Source organism: Palaemon carinicauda, chromosome 7 (assembly GCF_036898095.1).
Source record: "Palaemon carinicauda isolate YSFRI2023 chromosome 7, ASM3689809v2, whole genome shotgun sequence".
NCBI classification, from domain to species: Eukaryota; Metazoa; Arthropoda; class Malacostraca; order Decapoda; family Palaemonidae; genus Palaemon; species Palaemon carinicauda.
Window position 1 is genome coordinate 10,017,067 of NC_090731.1, and position 11,251 is coordinate 10,028,317.

An 11,251-nucleotide genomic window follows, 5' to 3' on the forward strand; every position below is an offset into this window, starting at 1 on the left:
GGCGGCCCTATTGACCTCATTGCCCTTCAGTTGGCAGCTTTATTGGCATCATTGCCCTTAAATTGGCAGCTCCATTGCCCTTTGGTTGGCAGCTTTATTGCCTTCAGTGGCAGCCCTATTGCCGTTATGTTAACGTTCTGTTGCCCTTCAGTTGGAGGCTCTATTGCCCTCACTGCATTTAAATTGGTGGCTCTATTGCCATTATTGCCCTCAGTTGGCAGCTGTATTGCTCCTCAGTTGGTGGCACCATTGCCCTTCAGTTGGCAGTTTATTCCCCTCATTGCCTCCAAGTTCGCAGACCTATTGCCCTTCAGTTGTTGGCTTCATTTCCCTTCTATTGGTGGCTCTATTGCCCTTCAGTTATTGGTGGCTCTATTGCCCTTCAGTTATTGGTGGCTCTATTGCCCTCCAGTTAGTGGCTCTGCTCTCATTGTCCTTCAGTTGGCAACACTATTGCCCTCCAATTAGTGGCTCTATTGGCCATCAGTTGAGGCTCTATTGACCTCATTGCCCTTCAGTTGGCGGCTCTACTGCCCTTCAGTTGGCAGCTCTGTCCTTGCTGAACTTCTGTTGGTGGCTTTATTACCCTCTCTGCCTTTCAGTTGGTGGCTATTGCCCTCACTGCCCTTTTGTTGGAAGCTCTATTGCCCTAAAGTTGCCCGCTTCATTCTTCTCATTGCCCTCCAGTTGGCAGTACCATTGTCCTCACTGCCCTTTTGTTGGAAGCTCTATTGCCCTAAAGTTGCCCGCTTCATTCTTCTCATTACCCTCCAGTTGGCAGTACCATTGCCCTCACTGCCCTTTTGTTGGAAGCTCTATTGCCCTAAAGTTGCCCGCTTCATTCTTCTCATTGCCCTCCAGTTGGCAGTACCATTGCCTGCAAAGCTCTTCAGTTGGTGGCTCCATTGCCCTCATTACCCTTCAGATGACATATCCATTGCCTTTTTGTTGGCTGGCAATGGTGGCTTCGTTGCCTTCTTGTTGGCGGCTCCTTTACCCTCATTGCCCTTCAGTTGGTGGCTCCATTGCCCTCGTTGCCTTTAAGTTAGCAGCTCCATTGTTCTTGAGTTGGTGGCTACTTAGCCCTCATTGCCTTTCAGTTGGCAGCTCCATTGCCCTTTAGCATCTCCATTCCTCTTGTGGCTACTTAGCCCTCATTGCCTTTCAGTTGGCAGCTCCATTGCCCTTTAGCATCTCCATTCCTCCCATTGCCCTTTAGCTGTGGTTCTATTGCCCACATTGCCTTTTCAAGTGGTAACTTCATTACTCTTCAGTTGGCTGCTGCATTGACCTCCTTCACTGGCAGCTGCCCAGACTTCATTGCCCTTCACTGGCATCTGCCCTAACTGCGTTGCCCTTCGTCTTGGTGATTCTCTGGCTTCATGGGCTGCGTTTAGGTTCTGCCAGGTCTTGGTTGCCCTTCTAGTTGCTGCCCAGCTTTCATTGACCTTCACGTTTTACTACTGGCCTTCATTTCCTCCTACCCGTCTAAATTCTTCTTAATTTGATTTGCTCGCCTCTGGAAAGCAAGTCAGTGCATATAGGAATTACATCATAAACTTATAAATCTTATATCTTGGAGCAAAAAAAAAAAATGTAATTTAAAATAATTATAATTTTTAACCATAGCATATTGAAAAATATTTATTATTCCTCCTGTCTTTTCTTTTATCCGGAAAATAAATTTTATGGCCGTGAAGAACACTTGTGACAAAACAACAAAGGGTTGTACCCAAAAAAAATATTTAAAGTTGGGACATAATATAATGGAAAAATATGTAATAATGGATATAGTAAATTTTTATCATATGCCCTAGCACTGAAAGGCTGGTGCCTATTCAACGCTGTGGTACAAATAGGAGGAAACCCGCACTTGTATCAAAAAGGAAATTGGACAGAAACTGGTTAAAGAAAAAAAAAACGAATATTGGTAAAGTATTAAGCTTGCCTGGCCCCAGGCAGACGGCCAAAGGTTATTATTTGCAAACACTGAAGTCACCATCTTATAGTAACAAGTTGTGTGGTAATTGCCTTTCGTTACAAGCATTTTCCTAAAGTCTCTGTCCAAGACGAAAAGAGGAAGCAAAGCTTAACTGATCAGAGATGAGAATGTTGAGGTGGATTACGGGAATTTCACCGCTTGAAAGAATGAAAACTGAAATAAGGAGAATGGCAGGCGTAGTAAAGATTCCAGAGAGGATCTTTACAACGTTCCTCAATAATACCTGCATTTCCTTGTCGGATAGGGTTAACTGCATTGAAGTTTGTAACTGCAACAGTTACAATCTTGTGGGTGTAGAATTCGCACCTATATTCTATGAATCGCCGCAAAAAAAAAAAAAAAAAAAAAAAAAAAAAAAAAAAAAAAAAGGTAATTTTACATCGTTAGAAAATGGTAGAGTACAGTTTTTATATCCAACACTAAACAGAAAAAAGAACACACATATGGAGACTCAAGGTAAAGCACTCCAAATATTCAATCCTTATGTGATTCAAATCAAATTTTTATCAAACATTACATTATTGAAATTATGAAAGAAATCCCCATTAAAAAAAAAATACATTTCCCTAGTTAGTTGACTACTAAAGACCAGTTTAAACTGCCTTACGGACTATCTCATTGCACAACCACATTGTAGCAAAATTTTATTTAAAAAATTTAGAAGCCAGTAAACATAGGATTTTTTATAAATTTATCTTGTTATACTACTCATCTTAATAAGAAGAAATTGTCTTATACCAATCTTAACGGCTAAAACGAGTCCAGCTTTTCGACGATCCACTCCTATAAATCATCATCACACAGGAATTAAATTTTCTGCAATGCTCAAGTTTCAATGACCAGTCAACAATAAGTGTTAATCCATTCCTAGTGTTGTGACCCATATCAAAAACTTTATAAGACCAAGTTACTTTCAACCACTGAATGGAAGTAGCCTTGACAGCAGACAACAATTGGTTTGACCTGCAGTATGTTGACAATAGTGGCATTTTAGCCCAATTCCTTCGAGTCTATTAAACACAACTTTGTTCCTATCTTCAAATATACCAGCGATCTTGCCGACATAAATACACTATAAATAAGACCATAAAACCAGCAAAGCCAAATCGTAAAACCAGCAAAACCACATCACTTTTCGATGCACAATTGCAGGCGGTACCATTACTAAAGTACCTTGGTAGAATGGTTTAATCTATTAGAGATCGACGATAAAGGGGTTAGAGAAAAACATTTATTGTCAAGAACCTGGATAAAAACGCAAAGGACTTACGACCAAAATCCAAGCATGATGAGGCAGTAGCCATCTTAAAACTCTAACACGATATATTGGCATAGACTCTTATATCGACACCATAAGGAAAATTCGAGATTTTCACATTTCCAGAGAATTGTGGGCGTAGCCAGATTCTACAAAGAATCTGGCGAGAAGCACAAGCATATAAGCTATGCTCACATAATGCCACCTACACTGGCCTGTCCAGCACTCGTCAAGCCTGAAAAACGGCTGCCATAATTATTGACCCAAATTAAAATGCACCCACTGAAAGCCTGGTACACCTGAGGCGATACTTAACGCAAGAAAACCTTAATCTTAAAAAAAATCAAGGATCCTAACGAACCTAGAAACCCTTGCTAGCAACTGTATGGTCTGGAAAAAAGTAGGCTAGAATAGGGTAATTTCCCTGGAGCAGGGTTGTGTAGAAACATCCGGATAAAGAACTCGAATAACAGCATTAGTAAGGCCTGCAATTCTTAAATTGACCAGGTAGGCCATAGCATTGCACATAATGTACAGCACTGTAGATGCACAGAGCACAATATATTTAACTCGCTGATATCAATTATCATCAATTTAGAAACTTTATCATCACCGGCAATGATGAACCGATATCCGATTAGATTACCATAGCATATTACCAGATTTTTAATTAATAGTCCTACTTAACCTTGGTAAAAGAGCCTGGTAAAAATTATTATTGATTTAGTGTACCCCCTGGACTAACAATAAGAACTTCAAAAAGGTTGTAATCATAAATGAATAGATTGCAGAGAAATTTACTGTTTACAGATTTTCAAGTATTTCAATCTGAAGGAATTACAACATATCTCAATGACCCAGATTTCGACTTATGTGATGACAATATGATTGTGGTATTTTTAATTGTAACAATGTGCTCTTGTATTCTACTTCTTGATAAATATTTGAGAAGCACAGTTTTTTGCTAATAATCTCGTTTTGTTTAGGAACGCTGAAGCTCCTTTATCTATGCCTTTGATTTTATCAAGTGTAGATCCATATGCTTGGAAGACTGATTTGGAAATCAGACCCAAGTAAATAGAATTTTTTTTAGTAATTGGATGTTGGAGATGAATTGAATTAAAGTTTTTGTTGGCGTATGTGATATGACTGACAGGGTCAATGTCGCTAGCCACCACATAAAAAAAAATAAATTATATAAGCTACAAATTACAAAGTTTGTTGTAGAGAAATAAATCAGTCTGCTAAACCCCAACCTCGGTAACCAACTAACAAACACTACCGAAACTTTTAACTTTGAATTCTAACAAAGAACTTTGGTGACGATATAACTTGAGAAAAATCTCTTATCCCAAACAATGGAACCCACTGGAAAGGTATGACCACATCAGCATTACATGCAATTATCTGAAGTACAAGGCTCTCACTTATGGATTTTTTCTTTTACTGGTGTGTAGGACCAAGTTAATTTACCTGTTAATTTACCTTGGTTCTAATTGCCTCTATAATGACAAATGCAGGAAATGATTGATAGAAAGGTTGGATTGGTTATCAACCAGAGAAAGACAGAACATACAGATTCTGATCAGTGATCAGACGAACTGCTTTATCATAGGTGTAATATTACCTAACCACTTAAAAATATTTAGGAACCATCATTACCAGCAATGAATCAAAGTTATAAAATTTAAGGAGTGAATAAGGAGGGCAGAACAAGCAATGGGCATGCTAAAAACAGTGGAGAGTAAAACGAATATCACTTCACTGCAAATTCCAAAAATACATTTCACTTATAATAGATATTAACTAATGAGCACAAGTGAAACAGCACTGTTACAAATGATGCAAAATTTCTTGCCTTTATGAGTAAATCATAGAGAAGGATTTTGGGAATCAAAATGTCAGCAGCAAATGAGAAATGTGGCAAATCAAGAGGTGGTAGATGTGTTTAATGTGAATGATATAGTTATATTATCACGACAGATATGGATGGGGCATATTTTAAGAAGTGCGGAAGAGTTAGTCCAGGAAGTACCCAAATGGAAGCCCCTAGGCAAAAGAAGTCATGGTTGACCAAGTTTCAACAATGCAAAGGGTGGATGTATATGAGAATCTCGGATGGCACAAGAAAGACGGCACAAATTAATTTAGGCCCTATGCATGCCATGCGTGCCAGAGGATTAAGATAAAGAGATTCCTCCACCATGTTGTTCATTTCCAGGATCCATTGAAACTGCCGAGCAGAACCATTGCCAGCAAATAGTCAGTGCAAAGATTATCTGCTGACTAATCATATAATGAAATGCAAAACTAGTGGGGAAAATTATACCTCTGCAAATTCATGAACAATAAGGCCTTTTTGCGATACTGGCCAAGAAGCTGATAATTCCCAAATAATTTCCAAAACTCTACCATTACCATCATATGAAGTGGCATTGCTATAGAACTGTCAGAAAAAAATCAGTGATTCAAAGAATAATTTGACTGTGCATTAAACATCGAAGATTCTTCCACTCGAATTTCTGAAGGACTAAGAAATATTTTCATCTTGCTTAAACATAGAGGATTCTTCCACTCGGATTTCTGAAGGACTAAGAAATATCCTCCTCTTACTAAAATATACTGATATACAAAATAATTTCCGAAATAAATGGAAAGCTATTTTGCACCTTTTATTAGAATATAGGAAAGATCTGAAAAATGGTTGTGTAAAGAACTGAACATTGTTGTCAAAAGTTAAATCTAGAAATCTAAAAGTTAAATTTCACAAATTTGAACAGTTCTAAAGAGCATGTACTCAAAAAACCTAATCCAACAGGAAACCCTGTAGTTTATAAACATTTTGATATACTCACTTGTCATCAAATCCTGTGAATCATTTGCTAGGCTATAGGCTAACCCCGATTGTTTTGGCAGTGCGATTTAATCCCATAGCTTCTACACTTCCGTGTTTGACAGTGCAATTCAAACCCGTATCTTCTACACTTCTGCGAAAAAAAGAAAAATTACTACAAATTACTTTGCGGTTACTTCACAAGCAGAATATTGAGTTTACACTTTATAATCTCAAGTTATATGAATTACTTTATTGTTCATTTGATTGCACTAATTGTCTGTCGAGTAGAAGCTGAACCTGCCTTTTAGTCAATGCAGATATGCTAAATATTGTCTGGGCAAGGCCTGTGTTAGCTATGTATAGTTTATCACCAGAAGTAAACTGATCAGTAGCAGAATGAAATTCTCAGGATTGAACATCATTATTCTTTATTCATTTAAAAAAAATTTACTGATAAGATGCGACATTTTCCTGTCGTACAATTCAAATGGTAATAAAAAAAATAAATATATTTCAGTAAAACTTGCATTTTAATTCTAAATAAGATATTGTCATCGGTTAGAAGTACAATATATGCTAAATATATCAAATTTTAGTAAGAATAAATTACTTCTTCAATACCTTCAAGTACATTTACTTTTCATACACACCATCTGTTAGGTATTGACTTTACCTTTTAGAAAGCAGATAAATTCACATTTAATAAACTAATTCCTCATTATGGACAACAATGAAAGAGGTAAAGATAATGAAGGGTAAGAAAATAGCATTCTACTAACCTTTATTTCTCAGCATAGGTGAAGCAGTAGCTGCAGGAGACATTTGGGGGTAGGAGGATAAGACAAGTATTTTGCCTCCAATCGCCCAAAAACTAAACCAAACCTGGTCTGGCAATAGGATAAAATAAAGTACAGAGGAATAAAAGCACAAATATCAGCAATCCTAACTCTTATCATTATAAAGGCCAATTTCAACTATACTGTAGTTGGAAAAGAACAATAAAGCAGCAGGGGGTGAATAGGTTAAGGACCGTAGTACAGAAAAGAATAGAAGACCAATAAATTTAAGATTAAAAAGGTTGATTAAATGTGTAACTTGTTAGCTGTTCAAATAGACTAAAGTCTACCAGCCGATTAAAAAAGAATGCGATTATAACAAAAGCTTCATAAATTAACCCCAATCAGGCTGATAGAAATTCTACAATTTACCAGAGATTTAGAAATTTATGTCAAAACAATCAGAATTATTCCTGTAGTTACTTTAGTATCCATTACCTTCAACTCTGCAATCTTTATTAAAACCTCAATGATAATCGACCAACTAATTTCTTTGTGGAACTAATATATTTCTAATTTCTTTGTGGAAACTAATATAATGCAGCTTATGAACATTAGGTCATGAGATTTAAAAACTAAGAGTTATACAAATTTATAACCAGAAACTAAGTATTTCTGAGAAACACAGGGAATTGTAAGATTACAAGCTTTAAAACCCTTGTCAAAGCTAAACTAAATTTGGTAGCATTATTTCTGTAATTTTACTAAATACCGATAAAACGTTCACAAACTTTAGAGAAAAGACCAAAGATCAAGAAGTTAATTTCAGACAATGATCTGATGAAACCATCGGAGTATTTAACAGAGCGCGCTAAGCTACTTTTTTAAGTTTTCAAATTCATTGCCCTACTAGGTAAGCAACACATACCTTGCCAAATTAAGATCTGACTGGGGTAGAGAGCTTTACAGGACATGCTTTCAAAAACTATATATATATTACCAATTACTCCAACAGAAACCCCTGTAGTTTATGTACATTCCGATATACTCCCTTATCACCGAATCCTTTCATTCAGTCTGCTAGCCTGTAGGTGACACCTGACTATTCTGCAAGTGCAATTCAAAACCGTGTCTTTGACACCCCCTGTGAAAAAGACAAGGTAATTGCAAATTAATTTGTAGCAAGGAGCATACGTAATTCCCTTTAAATTTTCAAATTTACATAAATCCATTGTTACTTTGCTCATTAAATAACGTTAATAATTTCTTTTTATCAAAAAATAGCTACCACAGAACTGGTCTTTGGTAGACAATATGTAGCAATGGTGAAGCCTCAACACCAGCACTAAACTTATCAGTAGCAGAAACAACATTCATATATTGAATAATTTATCTTTTTCCTAGTTTAAAAAAGGAAAAAAAATCTACTTTCTCATAATACAGAAGTGCACCTCCCAGTCGTGCAATGAAAACTTAGGAATACTTTCAGGCAAAATTTCTTTCGAAGTTTTAAATATACACCAGCAAAATTTATTTCCAAGTTTAAAAAAAAAAAATGCTATCAGAAGTACAGCAAATGCAAAACATCAAATTTTGTGAAAAAAAAAAAGATATGAATAATCCTTTAATCAATTAAATTTATTTGTTATACGCCATCTTTAAGTTATGGGCTTTATCTGAAAGAAAGAAACTAGATTAACTTTTAATAACCACCCGTTATGGACACTAATTAAAGAAAAAAATAATGAAGGGTATGAAACTAGCACTCTACTAACCTTATTTACTAGTACAGGAGAACCCTAGAGAAAATATATTCGTTGTATTTGCAGAACACACCTAGAGGAAGGAGGATAAGACAGGTATTTGAACCCAGTCAACCAAATACTATACCAACCCTAATTGCAAGAGACTAATTCTCATTATTAGCACAATAACAATTAAAATTGTATAACAATACTACAGCAATAGGGGTCGAATAGTCTAAGGACCAACAGAAAAATATATAAACAATAAATTAAGATAAAGATTGAATAAATGTGTAACTTTTAACTGTTTGATTGGATCACGGTCTACCTACCAAATAAAAAAAAATAAGAATTTGCCAAGTTTAAGATCCCATAAATTCAGTACAATCAGATTGATAAAATTTAACCACTGCCTGAATAAAGCTTGAAAACCATTTAGTGGACTTTTGTTCTAAAGAGGAAAATAGAAATAAAAAAACAGATACAGTCAGCCCTCCTTATACGCAGGGGTTCGTGTAACACAGACAGGCGTAAAATGCGAGAATCTGCAAGTACAGTACTTGCTGCTCTAGGCTGGGTTAACTTCTAACCTGATAACTGTGCTCATTGCCTACATGCGATTGACCAGCACACAAAGTAACCTAAGGTACTACCTGACGTTTTTACTCTGTTAATTTCACAGTATAAGTATGTTAAACAATTAACTCATTTCTGGAAGTGTACAGCACATGTGAAGACGTGTGCTGCGCACATGATAAGACTACGGTACACACAACAGGCGTCATCACAACACATACACTACAGTATCAGCAAGTGTTATATGGGAACAACAGTGTTTTGCTGTTACTGTATGTATATCACTGTAATAAATGTACAGTTATGTTACTATAGTACAGCTTAATTAGTCAAGTGATAGGTCTTTCGACAGCTTGACAACCAGTTTGAAAAATCACACACTTAGGCCTCCATTATATACAGTATTGTGTATGTTCACGCATTTCTTAGCATTACAGTACTGTATAGTAGACTATGTTAATATAACAAATCTGTACATTACTGTAGTACTGTAAAGTGTGTAATACAGCACACTAATAATGAAAATTAAAATAAAACAAAAATTAAGTGAACTCCCCTAACCCTTTTCATACGAAGTTCTACACCGTCCCATATCGTCAAGCAAGACTTAGCTCTTAAAGCGTATCTCTTGCATACATATGTATACCGTAGGTACTACTAGAAACTTGCTATGTACACACAAAGTTCTGTATATACTGTGCAGCACAAACATTAGCGAAATTAACGCAACTTAAAGAATAACAAACATATGGTACGAACTGATCATGCATGCACAGTACTTTCAAACATGCTTCTACCCTTTTTTCTCCACCACAATATATATAGCGTTTACAAAAACAAAACAAAATTAAGGAACTGTACCAGTCTGCTACTTACTAGAGAATATTCTGCTAAAAGGCACAGTTGGCGAGGTGGATAGAGGATAGGCTGTGCAGTTACAAATAGATGGAAAAACAATGATGGGACTTGACTGCAAACCAGACACATATATGCGGACGAGCTAACACTGCTGTAAAGAATATTTAAAACTTAAAGTACAGGATCCATACAGTAATTCAAAAATGCTGTATAGTTACAAAGTAATACTTTATAAGTTTCCAAATTAAATTTGGCTACAAAAAAAAGATAATGAAAACATATTCAAAGTTACCTGTATAGTATAGTACAGTACAGTAGAGTAGTATTTTCCATATTTTAACTAAAACTCTAGTACTGTAACTGAACTGCACAAATGGAAGGTTTAAAAATATCTTATCTTAAATTTTGCAAGGAGGGAGGATCGTCTATGCCCTCATCATAACAAGACCTCCGTCGTGATTTCCGGAGGATGGTGGCCATTTCTCACAACGGGGCAAAACATAATTATGGGCAGCTGCTTCGACGACTTCATCTCATCCAAGATGCTCTTGTAACCAGAAAAAGTCTCACATATAAAACTTATGAACTTTAGCGCATGTGTAATATATACATTTATAAACCCATGACCCAAGGGATCATTGGGAGTGTGACGACAGCCATAACAGGATGTGGAAATAGACTAAGCCAAAGCATTGCATAGGTAAACATTTATTTATGTCTTGTAAACATGTCACAAGCCTCCCGTGAGAAACAGTTGACCTATTGATCCCTACCGGAATCACCTGACTTCCGGGTATAAGGCTACGTGATCATATCTCTTTGTATTTGTAATAAACGCTGAGATAACTAATACTACGTTATTGACGCAAGCTTATTGTAAAGTAGTTCTATTCATCTTTTCATACGGAATGGTCATCCGACCAAACCATCGATACTCCAGTGATGGAGCTAACAATAAATTGCTTAAAGTTAACTTAAACTTTGACTTATTCTAAGAAGTAACCTAAAAGTCTAATAATTCTATATCACATTGAAGAGACATGAGATGGAACCACTATGTGTGTGTATAACATTCTCACACTAACACATATACCAATGAATGACCCATGCTGTACGTCCTTTGCTTTAACTCTTCCACCAACCGACATTGCTGCCCATTTTTCGAGTGTGATGCCTTAATCTTCCTTGGCAGGTTCAAAC

The 11,251-nt window shown here is 36.3% G+C and overlaps 1 long non-coding RNA gene across 1 annotated transcript; it reads right to left on the bottom strand.

The window, feature by feature from the left end:
* Window positions 1-268: 268 nt before the first annotated feature.
* LOC137643462 (uncharacterized) lies at window positions 269-10,204 on the bottom strand. The gene is made up of 6 exons (XR_011044952.1): window positions 10,070-10,204; window positions 8,648-8,708; window positions 7,873-8,016; window positions 6,876-6,983; window positions 6,116-6,247; window positions 269-1,519 (listed from the first exon to the last, which is right to left on the bottom strand). It is a non-coding gene; the product is annotated as an uncharacterized lncRNA (long non-coding RNA).
* Window positions 10,205-11,251: the final 1,047 nt, after the last annotated feature.